This window comes from Siniperca chuatsi, linkage group LG6 (genome assembly GCF_020085105.1).
Source record: "Siniperca chuatsi isolate FFG_IHB_CAS linkage group LG6, ASM2008510v1, whole genome shotgun sequence".
Classification (NCBI taxonomy): Eukaryota; Metazoa; Chordata; class Actinopteri; order Centrarchiformes; family Sinipercidae; genus Siniperca; species Siniperca chuatsi.
This window is the reverse complement of record NC_058047.1, coordinates 17,872,035-17,888,525: the sequence shown is the minus strand read 5'-3', so window position 1 is coordinate 17,888,525 and position 16,491 is coordinate 17,872,035.

Sequence of the window (16,491 nt, the reverse complement as noted above, 5' to 3'; positions counted from 1 at the left end):
AGTGGAGGGGCATATTCAGACTTGTTTGCTAGCATGTTATGGGTTCAGCTGAAGGAGGGCTTTGAAATAGAGCTGTAGGAAGATTGCTTACTGAAACAGTAAGAGTGATGTGGTAAAGATGAAAAGTAATATAAACATTTCCAATTGTAGCTGTAACTTTAATCTCTATATGGAGTGTAACTTTGAATAAAGGAATAATCCGAAGTATTAAACCCCCATTTGCTCAAAGAAGTTGCTCGGTACATAACAGTATCTGTTGGGCAACAAAGCAGACAGGATATTGGTGGAAAACTTGCTTGTTGTTTATGGATAAAAACTAGTTAACAAGACTTCTATAGCCGTGCTTAACAAGACTTCTATAGCCGTGCTAAGGCCGTACAAATAGTTTATTCTCTAGATCTGGGTACAAAAAGGATCAAATGCAGGCATCGTTTGACTGGAGAAGTTTCGATACTACTTGGTACTGGGTTATTGTGGTTGATACCATAAAGGTATCGAGTACCGACTGAGATATTTCAGTCTGGACCAAAGTGGTGGACCGCCCAATCAACTAACAGACATTTCCTTAGAACCATACTGCTAGTGTGGCGAAAAAGAACTTGCATTAGCATGTCGCTGATAATAAATGTCACATTTTGAACTTTTCTCTATTTCCTCATAAAAGAAAATGCCTCCCACAGGTCTTATTATAGACCCTTATGCGGTAGAGAAAGTGCTAAAATGGTTCCATATATGAGAAGGAAACAATCATTTGAAATGACTAACACTGTGTGAGGGGTACTTTGTGGGCTCATTTTAAACAAAGCGCAACAGTTTTAGGTAGTTTTGAGGAACAATAACCTCTCAAGAGGAAATGAGACAGCATTTGACCTGGAAATGAGGTAAATTAAAACAAAGGATTTGGTACTTAAAATAAAAGCCGCCTCTTTGATGTATGTACTTCTGCATGGATGAATAACAATTTTACAACAGCCAAAATTATATAGAGAATATTAGATAATTTCTCTTTATCTGTATAAGTGTGTTTCCATTTCACTGTTAAACTATCTCTGCTGTGCTGCATAAGAAATGGACAACAGCTGAGAAATGTCTATGTTTCCTACATAGGATATTGTGCTGCAGCATTTCACTGGCCACATCAAATATTTTTTCAGAAAGAAAAAACAGTATCTCAACAGCAAATTACTCACTGAACTGCACTGCACTTCTCCTGTAAAATTATCGAAATCACAAATAACTCAAGCAGCTGTCTCAGATGAATAGCCTTAACAACTTTTAACCTACTGCCAATGTCAAAATTAAAGGCTTTGTAGAGATCTTTACAGAGTTAAGATCAGGTCATACCATGTGTTTAAAAACACCAAACCAGCACAAAATGTCTTTAACTTGTAAATGTTTCCTGAAATCATTAAAGGCTTGTTTCAGTGCTATGTCCAAGAAGAAGTGATGATAGTTTAGGAATATGTGCTGCAAGTAAATCATGTTGGAATCTAAATATCAGTCAACCACATTAACTGTATGTATACAGAGTAATAGAAAACATATACTCTAAAATGGTATTTTATGATAAGACATACACCAATGACTTTATGCAACATAATCAGTCTTGGTTTAACTCACTGAGTTGTGTTAGATTTATTGGGGTCTCTTTATCTTTAGCTCTGAAGTTTTGAAGTTTTCCATCTATGTATATTCTGATCTTTTGAGGAGGTTTGAGGGGATTCGGGCCCTGATCCTAATATTAATGCATGTGACCTGACTGTCGTTAAGACGATGACAGAACATCCTCATCTATTACTCACAGTTCTTCTCATGTTTTTGATAGGTCACGTCCAGCTGTACAACCCTAATAGATGTCACACTTGGGCAGCTACAGACAGGTTCTTGGCCTGAGACACTGTGTGACAACACATTACACCACTAACTTACTCCCACAAGTTCAATGTTTTACAGCCTGGTTTAAAGCTTAACCTCCCCGGTACTTTAATCATCCGCTGACCGCCTCCCCCAGAAACCTCCTGCTTCACACTGATTGGCCAGGAAGGTATCACCCGGATCCGAGCCATGACATCACAGATTTTTCACACCCAAGAGTACACACAGCACAAATATGCACACACACACACACACACACACGCATTTCCTGTAATTACCTTTATTTTGAAGTGTGGAGAGGTTACTCTAGGATGTTGACTTTAGACGGCGAGGTGAAACAAGCTTTTTCTCGTGAAATGTGATTTGATGTTGTTGCTCTGCCTCACTTGAGAACATTTTAAAGAGCAACAATACCAGAATCTTGACACAAAGGAAGCATTTAGAAGTTAAATCTATGCTTGTTTCCCAAGCCTTTCCCAAATGCTTGGATCTCACATTTTTGCTACATGAATGGCAAACTCTTACATGTATGGTTACAAAAAAAATGCAAAAGAAATCATTCTCAGGCTGCACTACTGTAACTGATCCTGTCAGTTCTGGGAATGTGTCCACATATAGATTCTCTGTTCTGCATTCAAGAGTCATGTTCGTTTTTCCTTTCGGGTTTTGCAGGATGTGAAGTTCTCATAAAGTTTGCTCACTGCTTGACTGAAATGTTTTCATGGGGGTTTCCTTGTTGCTTTTGAGGCTAATTTAAACTAACACTACACATGACATCCAATCTGACCCTACAAATGTCTGGTATTTAGTGTCAGACAAAGGATCATGGGAGAATTGGAGCAACTGCGGGCCCTTAGCAGGCTTCTTTGGTTCTATGAATGTTCATAGGCTATGGAAATGATCAAATCACATCATTCTGCTGACATAGCCAACTTCACAGACCTGACCCACTTCACAAAGGGCCACGGCCTTCCCTTTCTTCATGCCCGGGCACCGCACAATATCCAGTCTGTGTCACACTCCATAATGAGTGCATTGTATTCAAGCCGCTGACATAAATCTGAGCTGAGCAGAAGCCATCCATCTCTGTCTTTTTATTGATGCATCTGATGCCTTCGCCTGGATTCTGACAGATCAAATCAAATACCTAAAAGTGTGCAGTAACCACTTTTACACATATTTAACATGAAAGAATATAGTTCTTGAAAAGCACACTGACAGAATATTTTAACATACAACAGAAATGCCGATTTAACCAAAATATTTGAGAAAAATATTGATAACACATTCTGGACACTGTTTTTTAAATATGATCATCTATCATACATCTAGGAAATTCATGGTTAAATATGTCAGTTGTGTTATTAAAAGCAAGACTCTTGAGAGACATAGCCTTTTATATGTTCAAAAGTTTGAAGTATGTGACTGTTCATTGCTTGTTGCAGCTAACAAAAAAGATTTGGAAGTCATTTGAAGACAGGTTTATCATATTTGTTAGAGTAAACCTCACACAGGTGCAGTATCTCAGTTCAGAAGAAGACAAGAGGCCAGCTGAAGTGTCAGAGTTTTACTACAGAAGTCAGTCCACTCGCAATGCAATGCTTCCCCCTAGAGAAAGCTTGGAGCTGCATGGATTATTCATTCATATGTAGTTTTATTTCCTTTTTTAATTGCTGTTTTTTGTGCACATCTTCATAAGGGTGTTTATATTTTAAGTTTCATGTTAACTTTCCAAATCGTGATGACTTAAGTGGACAGTACACATAATACTAAGTACAAATATCTGCCTGTAGTAATGTTTGTTTATTTCGTAACACGTTTCAAATTCTGCATACAGCACTACCTCAAATCTCTCAATATCTCACTAGACTGAGAAGACTCACAGAAGATTTTAAAGACATAGCTCACACCATCTTGTATAAATCTTACTCTTTGCCATCTTGGACCCAAGGTCATGACGTTAAAAGTTACCCAAAACAACAAGTCAGATCTACAGACGAGGTCTTTGGACAGAAGATTACAGAACAACTGCAGGGACTATCAGCAGAGACAGGAACAGTCTCTGCCCTTTAAACTGACTGAGGGGGATAAACTGTATTTGGTATGGCCCTGAAGTAAAAACAAAATACTTTTACTAAAATACATCCTTGACACATTTGGGAATGCATGTTGAAAGATTTGACTTTATGTTACAATTTGAAAAAAGAAAATGACAATGTGTCCAACCACAGATTGTTCTAAGTCCTTCTAGTGTTCCCACATTAAAATACACAAATTTTTGCTTTTCAAAAGTTTAAGTGAATACAAGTAAGATATGTGTAATTATCAGTTTCGCTTTATACTCCAAAAATACTAATAGTATTGTAGTAGTAATAATATTTACATGTGTACTACTTTGGTTTATTTGTCTATTTACAAAAGAAGAAAACATAGTTTGCCATTACGCAATAATATGCCTACGTGATCTAGCACAAAAGGCCGTTCAGTGTCAATGATACTTTGATCAGTAGACTGACGCAAGGGAGCTGTCTTTCTGATCTGAGCCATGTTGTTGGGAGATTTGTTAAGATATGAACCATATTATTTTGTCCTTATGTTGAATGATTTCATTTTTCTACAAACAATTTGTGCCATCAGAACAATTTTAAAGATGCCATAATCACTTAAATTTGTCACACGTAACCCCCTTTTTCTCCACTTTGATTGAAGCAGTTGTCTTTACGTGTCAGTGAGTTAATGCATGCGTCCAGGCAGAGCAAGTGGTGAAATAGACAAAATACCTCCACTAACAAGTGTTGTTTTGAAATTGGTGTAGTGTAATCTTCTACACACAGACAGAAGCATGAAACAAAACTGCATTTGATTAAAATGCTAAATATTAACAGTTGTAATCCCAATCTAAGGTGAATCAAAGGAGAACATAAACAAAACACAAAAAAGGCAAGCATAGGTGTAACATTTGTTTGTTCATAGAAAAATGTATCTACAGCAACATTTCAGTCCCGTTGAACATCTTCAGGCTAAATTTCCCTCTCTTTGAAGTATTCATTTTGTATATGTAAGATGACCTAATAAGAAACCTAATAATAATATGTTCAGCTGTATCTAGTGATCTGGTTTATAATAGGCTGCTTTCACAGGAGACATTTCGACTTGTCATAGTAGGAAAAGCACAGATGGTACTAATAACATTAATGATGGCTCTGTTCTATTCAAACATCCCAGTAAGTCATGACAGTTTGACAGTGAGCCAGCATGCACAACACCAGGACCCTGAAACTGAAGCTAAATGGAATTCAGCCATCATGCATTTTATTATTTATACCTGTGCTTTTTCTACTGTGACATGTCAAATTGTCTTTCATGAAAAAGGCCTATGAAGTGTGCTTGTTCATGCTCTCGATTCAGCATAAGGAAGGTTTAGACGCAGTTGTCAGGCTGGATTGATTGCAGACAGATTGCAGACTTTGTGGGGACCTTGTTGCTCATTTCAATAGTTTTTAAGTTGACTAATTTTGAATATACTGTGACTGTTCAAAAAAATCTGTATTCCTACATGAATTCCACTTGCAAGAAACAGATGCTAAGAAAGAACAATCCGGGCCTGTTTGGTGCGCCGCTTCTTGATAATTGTGATGCTCTGCAGGCCCAGAAGAGGGAGCTGCTCACATACTTTAATACAAGTGACTACATCTTGTGAGCAAGCAGTGAGGAAAGGGACACCCCTACAAATGGAAACCAGCAATATTTTCTACCAGGGACAGAGGGAGAATGGGTGTGACAGTGAAAACAGTAGAAAAGGTATGCTAAAACAAAATAAAACTTTAAGACTGATTTTGAAACAGTTTGGGATGCCCTGCAGTCATGAATTGGAAAATAGAGCATGTATTGTAACAGCCAACATAACATAACATACACATCTCTGAAAAGATCAGGCCTGGGTGTGTGTGTCCTTGTTTGTTTATACTGCTGATGACCCCCTTCCATTAGTCTCTAAATGAAGCCATATGTTTAACAGTATGTGGGTGAGGCAAAAAAAGACAGAGACCTGTTTTCAGCCACCACCACACACACACATACACACACACACACACACACACACTATGCATTCACTCAGCAGCACCACCCAAATTATTACAAGTGTAATGAGTGACTTTGGTATGTACCACAGAGGTACTAAATAAGTAAAGAATGAACATGAGTTTGGTAATTAGTCGAGGAGGAAAATGTTGGAATGGTGAGTTTTATTTTACAGAAAGATAGAGGTGCAATAGAGAGAGTAACAAGCCTTAAGTTTGCAAAAGAAGTTAGGGAGTCCTGACATGGGTGGGAAGTTCAGTCCCACGTTGGGAAACCAGGAGGGAGATTTCAGGTCAGGTTGGTGTCCAGGTTGCTGCAGCGCAGGAAGAGCCGACAGCCGGCAATCACAAATCGAGCCCATGCAGTGCTGGAGAGAAAGGCTGACCTGGTCTGCACGTTTAGAGTTTAGCATCAGGATTTTAGACATTAATGAGAGCTGCCAGTGGAGGGAGCACGGGAGGGGGGTGAGAAGAGAGAATTTTGGAAGACAGGCAGCACTGTTTTGGATGAGGCGCTGGGGTTGGAGAGAGTGAAGTTCAGCCAAGAGGGAGTTACAGTAAGACTAAAGTCTGGATAAGGAGCTTGACTCAAAATGTGAATCTGAAAGAGCTGTTTGATTTGATCCATTTCATGTGAGATTTAGCCGCAGCAATGATTCTCACACAGTCTTAATGTGCTCTCCTCACCCCCTCGTCTCCCTGTCTGTTTTATTTCTAATCCAGTAAGGGTTGATCACTCATACAGCAATCTTTAACCTCTAATGACTATGGTGGCAGCTGCAGTACCTACAGTAATGGTTCACATAGCTGTGCTATGCTGGCAGCAATCAGCCATCAGTAGCCTATCAGCAGAAAGGCTGTGGGATAACGTCATACATTCTTCTTGCATGGGCTTAAGTGTAGCACCTTGATAAAAAGCGATACAGCTTTGTTAAAATGCTAACAGTTTTGTCCTTGGGTACTCACCTTTTAGAAAGACATGAGGTCTATTTTAAAACGGTATACATAGATGTGTACATAAACAATAAAGAGGGAAAGTTCATTCTGTGAAGCATATTTATATATACACATATTTATATATGTCTTATGGAGTTTGCAGGATCATTTACTTTTAAAGGTGCACTTATCAGTGTTTTTATATGAACAATTGGTCCAATGACTATGCTTAATGTGAAAGGAGTCACTTGCTGTGACAAACCCACAGAGAATTATTACCTAACTCTGCAGTTCCCCTCAGCTCTGCAGAGCTTTATAGCCTCTTTTACCTAATTGTTTTGGTTTTATGTCCCGCAACTTTACAGTTTGGTTCACTCTCAGCGCTCTCATCAATGTTGTTTTCCAGCCACAGCAGGCTGCTCTTCTTAGCAAAAAAGCTCAGATAAACCAAGTGCACTTGCTACACTGCACCAAACAGCAGACAAAGTTAGAAGACAAAGTTAGCGACAAAGTGAAAGTGGAGCATTTAGCAGCTAAGGAACCAAATATTTTTCTCAGGAGTTGGTGGAGAGCAAAACAGAGCTTAAAGGAGAGTGTATTTTGAAATTACATTTGTCAAATCACGAGAAACAAACGGAGAGACACTAAATGAATGCTGGATGTGTGAACAGGCAATAGTTTGCTAACATATTAGCCATCAACATTACAAGGCCCATATTATGTCTAATGTGCAGGATTTTTTGGAGCAACATGAAGGTGTTTGCATTGGACTACCAGTTTGATAAAAACAGATTCATATTTCTGTGAAAACAGGTGTTGTGCTGTTCTGGTGATCAAATGCATGGATCTGAAATGCCTATGTAACTGGACCCCAGCTTATTTGGTGACATATTAATGTATGAAGTCAGTGAGTTAACATTCATTAATTGATGACCTATTAAGCGTTAACTAATCATGTAAAATCATAGTGACCTGATCATTTCTACAGTACACAGTACAGTACATGACTCATGCATTAGTTACGCATTAAAAATGTGTCTTTTTACCCTTATTATCACCATTATTGTTACCAAAAGCTTTAAACAACCAAAGAGAGCAGAAGGTGAAGCTGCAGAGAAGCATATAAGCTTTGCAAATATCTATGTATTGAGTTATAATGAGATTTGAGGTCATTCAAATTACATTTTTTTATCATTTCAATAGTCTTCCTTTTCCACTTCATCATACTGGGTGCCAGGTAAGATAAGACATTTAAAGTTGCCAGTTTTTCCCCTTTTGCTCAGTTTCTCTCCTCTCTGTCCTCCAGCACCAGAAAAGGTCTGCTGCATAACGGGTGCAAGACAGACTCTCATTACAGCCATTCAACCACAGGGATCTTTATTTACACAACCACAGTGAGCAATGTCAAAGAGGCACATGTCAGGCCAGATAACAGAGGGCAAGATGAGGCAGCACCAAAGCAGGGATACACACACACACACACACACAGTATTTGTTGAAGGTTGCTGGTGGTAGTGTGTTGCTTCAGGCACTGGTGAGACTTGGAATTCAATCCAGGAAGTCCAGTTTGAACAAGAGATCTGTGAATTTGAAGGCTTCTCAGATGCCAAAGCACTGGACAGGGGTTTATAATACTCAGAACTTTACAGCAAAAATGATCACAGTGGGAATTATTTTCTCTTCACCGTGTCAATCGCAAGGTAAACAGTAGCAACAAATGTCACAGAACAGGTCATGAGAGATACTATACTGGCATCACATGTGAATGTTTCTTTTGTGAGTATTTATTGGTGACATGTCTCTGACAGCAGTGGCAATTAAATCAACAATACAGTCACACATGCACACACACTCATATACACACACACACAAACCAAATACTCTTGCTGATGTCAAGTGGAAATCTTGATCCAAAAGAGATAAAACCTAAAGTTAGGAACTCGTGTAATTCTCTTGACAATACACAACAATTTCCCATAAAGGCTTAGATTGTGGATGCATGTTTTGTTTACAGTTGCTTTAAATTGCAGATAATTGTCCCATGTGGAAGAAATGCATGGGGTCTATTTCCCACACTCCTCTCTACTTAATATGACTCAGACGGTGTGAATGTTTCTCATCTCCATGCTGGCTTTGCCATAAAGAAACAGTCATGTCCAGAACTAATGTGTGCCTTCAGTCATAAATGCTCTGATAGTGAAATGTTATGAAAATGTGAGTTATAATTAACTACATTGCATGAAAATGGCTACACTCATAATGCACAATTCATTTACAAAAAGAGGGAAATGCTCAGGGAAACATTCCTCCTTCCAAGTTTTATCTCCAATACTAAAAGTATTTGAATTTTGTTCTGTTTAACTTTTCATAAAGTCTTTACCCACTCACAGGCTTCCACCCTGTTTTTCCCTGCTCTCTCTGTAGCTTTAAATCTGACTATATCTTAGCTCTATTCCCTAGTGAGAAGAGTTTTGGGGAGTTTTTTACCTTAAAAGGCCATGTGGAGTGGACTGCTGGTTTCCTGTGGGAGGGCTTTCCTCTCTCTGACTCTGGAGCTGGAGGCCGGGCCCAACCTCATCCTCTCTCACCCTGACTAGTTCAGTCCCTCCCTCTTACACACACACACACACACACACACATGCCTTCCTTTCTACACTCCCAGCAAAGTGCTGAAATCCAGCTACAGCCAGATGTGTGTGTATGGGTGTGGGTGTTCATGTGTGTCTGTGTGCAATCCACGCTGACCTCCTTGCTTAACAGGAGGTGAACACACGGACACACAGAAAAACAAGGTAATGAAAGAGACAAAAGTAAGGACAGCAGGCAAGTGAAGGAAGTAAGAAAGAAAGGAAAAGGGTGTCAGGAATTAAAATGTGGGAGGAGACAGGAAGAAAATGAGAGGCATAACGAACAGGGAAGAAGTGTTGAGCGGTGATAATGAACGCAACTTTATGGGACTGCAGATCATTTGAGGTTGAAGCGATTGAACGCCTCAGCTCCCTGCATCCTCTCCCAGAACAATCAGCTTGTCAGCTAGCCTGTCAGTCTGTTGTCCTTATAAGGTCAGTGCTGAAGACCAGGCTGCACTGGTGAACCGTAGGCCGGAGCTACAGCTGCTGGTGTGTCACCACCATATCAACATGATGTCATAACTATCACATACTGTACCCAGTCTGACTTTCTCTATCTCTTTCCTTCTGTTTGTGGCTATAAACTCAGCCTCCTTTTCATAGGTGTTAGTGCTATCATCATGTCTCAGTTTCTGTCAGCCTGTCTCAGTTTAATGCAATGCAGTTAATTTCAGGGCATCAAGGTTATGTGTAATATTTCTGGGAATTTGAAGGGGTTAAATTATATGAAGAGGAGTTTACACTACACAATTACACACATACTATACATGCTGGATTTTTTAAATGCTGATTTTGATATTTGTTAGATTTTCTTTATACAAAAAGTAAAATAAAAAAGGGATTTAATATTCTTGATCGGAATTGAATAGCACACAGTGTAGTGAAGACTTTGAAAGAACATTTAGAACATAATGTAATGAATTTAAAGAAAATGTAACCAGACAGTGAATATATAAAACGCAAATTCATATGATTTTGAAGCCCCCCGAAAATTTTGTTTTGGTTGGTGTCTGGTCAAAAATCCTTTCTACAGCCCTGGTTAAGATGACAAAACAATTGCAACTCAAAGTCCACTTACTAGCTTGTTCTGGAGCTTTTGACCATATCACATGGTTATCGCAGTTAAAGGTGCTATTGATAACATTGATAACATCCAGCCACTAGATGACACACTCCCTCTCCCCCTTCCATTAGATTCCAGTGGTTGCCAGTTCGTTGCACAACCTGCATATTTCATGGTCGAGTGGAGTGAGACTCAGACTCAGTCATATCAAGTGATGAGTCTTTTGCGTAATTAATTCATTTTGCAACATGCAACTATACATTAGCTATAGATTTAGGTTACTTTGTGTGGTGGTGTTTCATGAAACATTATCTTTGGTAATCTTAGGATATAGCTAGCTAGCTTTTTTCCTCATCATTTAATAATAATAGGGGCCCTATATTGCAACACTAACCGTAAAATGACATTTCAGTCATCCTTACATTATAAAACATTAGGTAAATATTTACATTTTAATACAAACAAAGAGTACAGTACATTGTAGGGATGCTATTAAAACCCACAGGGCTCGACATTAGACAGACAGCTACAGTAAAAGTTGACGTTAGCTAGGGTTACTGTTAGCGTAGTTTTGACCTAACAGTAGTCAAGGACAGGAATTACACACTTTATATATGCATTACTGCAGTGTAACAAAGCAGGGTTGGATTCAACAAAACATCTGGAAATGGCTTTTATTGACAGTGTAGTGGACAGAATTAAAGTACTGACGGTGGTCTTCTCTCCCATACCAAACAGAAATATTTAGGTGAGCTTCACCACCAGCCCCAAATGGTTGCACAAGGTCAGCAGCAAAGGCTTTGGAGAAGTTGGATCCACATCTTCTGGTAATCCCTACAGCCAAAAATGTTGAAATTCATCAACTGCACAGATTTACAAGGGAATAAATGAGTCTACAGGCTTTCTAATAGATACTGGATACCAGTAAATTTGTCTGACAGACTGTGTAGACTGTTACTACTATTAGATATGTTAATATGTTTTGATTGTTTTGTTGTTTGTTTTTAATACAGTATATGTAGAAGCCACTCAGAGGATTATCCTGGTGAAATATTTGGAGAATACAGACAATGAAGCCAAAGATTTCAAGCTTTTATCAAGCTGAAAGTTTTTTGATGATTAATGTATATTGTAAGCAACAAATTACGAATAGAAATTACAAACTAATTTCCTTATCAGTCTCTGTGTCATCTCTTTCTCTGCCTGTCTGTGTCTGTTCTGAACTGGTATTTGATGTGGCATACATGAATGAGTCTGGAATGTTCTCACTTGTTTTACACAGAGGAAGTTGTTGCATAATCAGAAATTCACAGATAGTGGGTCATAGTGTGTTGTGTAAAAACACTTTAATTAATCAAAATAATTGGGTAAGTGTTACAAGACTAGACTAGAACATATATTTTACAAACATTGTTGCCCCAATGTCCAAAAGTAAAGTTTCAGGCTTATTAAAACAATAATTTGACAATGTTGTTGTTGGGACCTGGTTTAGATCACAACGTATTTGTCAGACTCAGAGAAAGTAAAGTCAGACATGTGGCACGCAGCAAAATACGTCACACTCCCTGATCTCACCACTTCACATGTGAGCAATCAGGTTCCTGTTTATGCTCCCTGATTTAATTCTCACCATCTAAACCTGAACTGCAGGTTTCTGTCTTCAGTTGCCCCAACAACAATTCTTCATCAGCACACTGACTTATTGTGCACTGAATACAGATTTATTGAGCTGTGAAAGTATTTTGTAGAGCTGGTGGAAATAATTGGGACCAATCAAAAACCTGACAGACTTGTCCTTTTGACTGAGATCCATTATATTCAAATTGTGCACAACAACAACAACAACAACAATAATAATAATAATAATTATAATAATAATAATAAAACTTTATTTATAGAGCACGTATCAAAACAAAGTACAAAGTGCTTCACAACAAGAGAAATAAAATACCACAAGAAATAAAACACATAATATACACACAAGCAATAAAATTAACAATAAAATAATCAGCTAGTTCAGGTAAAATCAGGATATGCTTTCAGATAAAACAACAACACATTCATCAGGACATTTGGTTCATTGCACATGCACAGATGCACATTTCCTGATGTTATGATGTTGAGAAGAGTGTGAAATTGTGAAACAGTCAAATGCGCACCCCCTGACATCACATTATGCCGCTGTATGTACATGTTTATAATTTCACCTTCGTCAGTACTACCAACAATGACATGCTGTACTTTCCCCCAAGCGAAGTGAAGCAGACATGCAAACTCCTTTCTGATTGGTTAGCTCTGATCTAAACATCTGTGAAATGCCTGGAGAGAAGGTGTGTGTCTGTATTGGTGAGTAGGTGAGTAAGCAGGTGGTTGGGGGGAGGGGGCTCATGACATCATTGCAGGCAGTACAGAAGCTCATCGTCATACAGGAAACGTGCTTCTGCCTGTACAGACAAAATGTTACAGAGGAGATGCACCTCACTGTCTATGTCACTGTGTGTGAGTCACCAGAGACCAGGTGGTGTCCTGTCTAGGTGAGTCATGAGGTATGTTTCCACCCCAAGGCCATAGGAGTTCACACATGCACGCATACAAAGAAAACCTCATACTGGAGGGGCCGAAGCTTCAATTGTGCAAAAACCACAATGCTTTTCTGTTTAGCTTTGCATTCAGGACACCAGTCTAGAGAGTCCCTTTCTGCTGCTTCCTCATTCTCTCCGATATGCCCAGTTCTCCATCATAAATCCAAAATATACATGTATATTTTGGATTTATGATGGATGATTTAAATTACTGAATACAGTGGAAAGCGTTGTGCACTTTGTAGTTTGGATATTATGTTTTTGTTGTTGCTGATGGAAAAATTGGCTTGTCCATGTTCATAAGTTTGCATTCTGAGTCTAAGATATTTAATTTATTAGCACTGTCTCATAGATGATAGAAAAACACATGATAGAAAAACATTGCATTAAATGTGACCCTTTACATTGAACTTATGTAATAAAATTAGATGGAAAATTTACATGTAATTGAAATACTTAAAGTCAACTTTGTAAGCATAATTATTCTTTTGAGTGCACTTTCATTGGCTACTCAACTTGCATTTGCAAAATATCTTCATGTTTAGTCTGGGCCCCATCCACAGTATTTCTGTGGCTGAGCAGCAGTAACAGAAAGCGTACTTGGAACATCAGGAGAGGATACTGAAACACTAAATTACACTCTTGAATTACTCACTGAGAGGCTGGGTGGAACATGGCAACACTCATACAGTATGTGCAGGAGACAAATCAGAGCAGAAGACTTCTGCTACTGCTGTGCTGTTCACATTTAGGACAGAAGGGATGTGTTCAGAGGCAACAGATTTAATAGATTCCTATTGGAAAATACTATGGAAACAGGACCCCTTTATATTAAGAAAACCACTGTAAAAAATGCACTCAGGTCACTTCACTTGTGTTCATGTTGTAATGCCATTGTCCCTTTAAGTTGAAAACATTAAAAGTTAACTTACGTGAGACTCATTCTTTTAGTTAGCACCATTAGCATGGCTCTAGGAATGGCAATGTCGATCTATCAGTCGACCACTTTGGTCCAGACTGAAATATCTGAACAACTATTAGATAGATTGCCATGAAATTCTGTACAGACATTCATGGTCCCCAGAGGAGAAATTCTAATTATTTTGGTGATCCCCTGACTTTTTCCTCTGACTCAACTATGAAGTTGTCTTTGGTTTTGAGTGAATTATCATGACAAATATTGGGTGGATTGCCATGAAATTTGCTGCCGATATTCAAGGTCTCCAGAGGATCAAGTCTAATGACTTTGGTTATTCCTTAACTTTCAATCTAGCACCATCATCAGGTAAACATTTTATTTGTCCAATAATTTGGTTCATGACCAAATGCCTGGAAAAGTAATGACACTCCCAACAGCCTCCACTGTACTTTGTGTTTAGTGCTAATTAGCAAATGTTAGCATGCTAACATGCTAAACTAAGATGATAAACCTACTAAACATCAGCAAGTTAGCATCCCTGTGAGTATGTTAGCATGATGTAGTTAGCATTTAGCCCAAATCACAGCTGTGCTTGTAAGTACAGCCTTACAGAGCCTCTAGCATGGCTGTAGACTCATAGCTTCTCTTCCATCCAAATTTCAGTTTAAACCCCATCACAAAAGACATAAATCTGCTTCAGCTGGCTTCATCCATTTCAATAAATCTGATGTATTATTTGTCCTGCAGCCTCTCCCAACATCAAAAAAAGCTAAACAATCCATGTGGCAGTTTAGTTAATTTATACCGAATTACCTGAACTTGACAGTTAAAAGTAGTCTAGATTAATCTTTCCAAGATTGTACACAACTCTTTATTATGACTGTGGCTCACAGCACCTTGAAGCTGTTGCTCCTGTTTGCATTGTGAAGCCACAACAGCTTCCAACAGTCACCTAACAGCAATATAAAGCTCTTGCTTGTCACTTAACTTTTTTTTTTTTTTTTTTAAGTCTGTCACCTTGAAATGCTGCCAGACACCAAGCAGTTGATTATGGACCAAGTTGTTCTGTATATATCACCTGTCTAACCAGAAAAGTGTAGATGGATGGATGATTATGTGAAATTTTTCTCTTCCCCTATTTTTTCCCCATGGGCATCTCCCCTGCTCCACAGAAGGAGGGACAGTTTGGTTGTTGAGGAGTTTTGCAACTCCTCCACATCTACAACACAGACAGCTGCTGCTAACATCAGTGGCTGAAAACAGCAGAAATGCAGAGTTTCAGAAGGGTTTTGCTTTGCTCTGTACAACAGATTTACTCCTAATAAATGGCCAATATCCTAAAGATTTTCATTAGGATATTGGCCATTTACTTCATCATGTTTTTTGTTTCTGAGTGCTTTGAAGGCAAAGAGAGCAGATACTTTGAATCAAAGCCTGATGTTTCATGATGGATCGAACAAGGAAGGAGCAGTGGTCAAAAGGTATAACTGAGCTTTGTAAATAACGCTATGTGATGTAATATGGTCTTTAGATCTGTAGCAGTAAAGTCTGTAATGTTCTCTGTCATAGAATGCCAACAATATGGATTTATTGTAGGGGTTTAATAGTATAATAAACTGTCCTTTTGATAATACCTAGTAGCGTATTGTACTGCAATTATAGTTCCAATGGTTATGTAACAGGTAGGAGCTGCAGCTGAATTTGCACAGGTTCACGCAAATATTATGACCTGCTGACATCATGCATCGACAAGAGAAAAAAATACTGGCTGTCATGTGTGATCAGAAAGATGACTGGTCAGGTGTAATAGGAGCTCATGTTGGAAAGGGTCTTGACAACTGGCTGAAACTACCCGTCATATACATCAGCAGTATTTGCTAGCTTGCTGTTACATTTCTCTATATTCCTCACACAGACTTTTGGTTTACCAGCTGTCTGATCAAAAGGATTTTCAGTTAGTTTTTATATATCACTTTTGGCCCCCCAAAATTGTTATATTTATAAGTTGTGTTACAGCTTGTGATGCTACAGTGACTTTCTACATAGTTGATTGTTTTTTATTGGATGGCACTACAGATGTTTACCAGCAACTTATTTACACATTATTAAAGTCTTTACTAGTTAATTTTAAAATTTTTAAAGTTTTAATAACCGATTTAGAAAATCCCTAGTTTGAAACTAGCTAGTAGTTACTAGCTAGAATTTAGGAAGGACTTTACACATAAACTTAGTGACGGGTTTTCAAGTAGCTGGTGCAACCCAGTGTCAGGGAATTATAATGTGTGTGTGTTTGTCCTTGTGTGCATACATTCATATCCATGGATGCTCTCCTTTAAGGGCCTTCCATCTTTCGACATATCCCTCTCTTTCTGAGCAGCCATGGACACTGGTCTCCATTGTTCACATA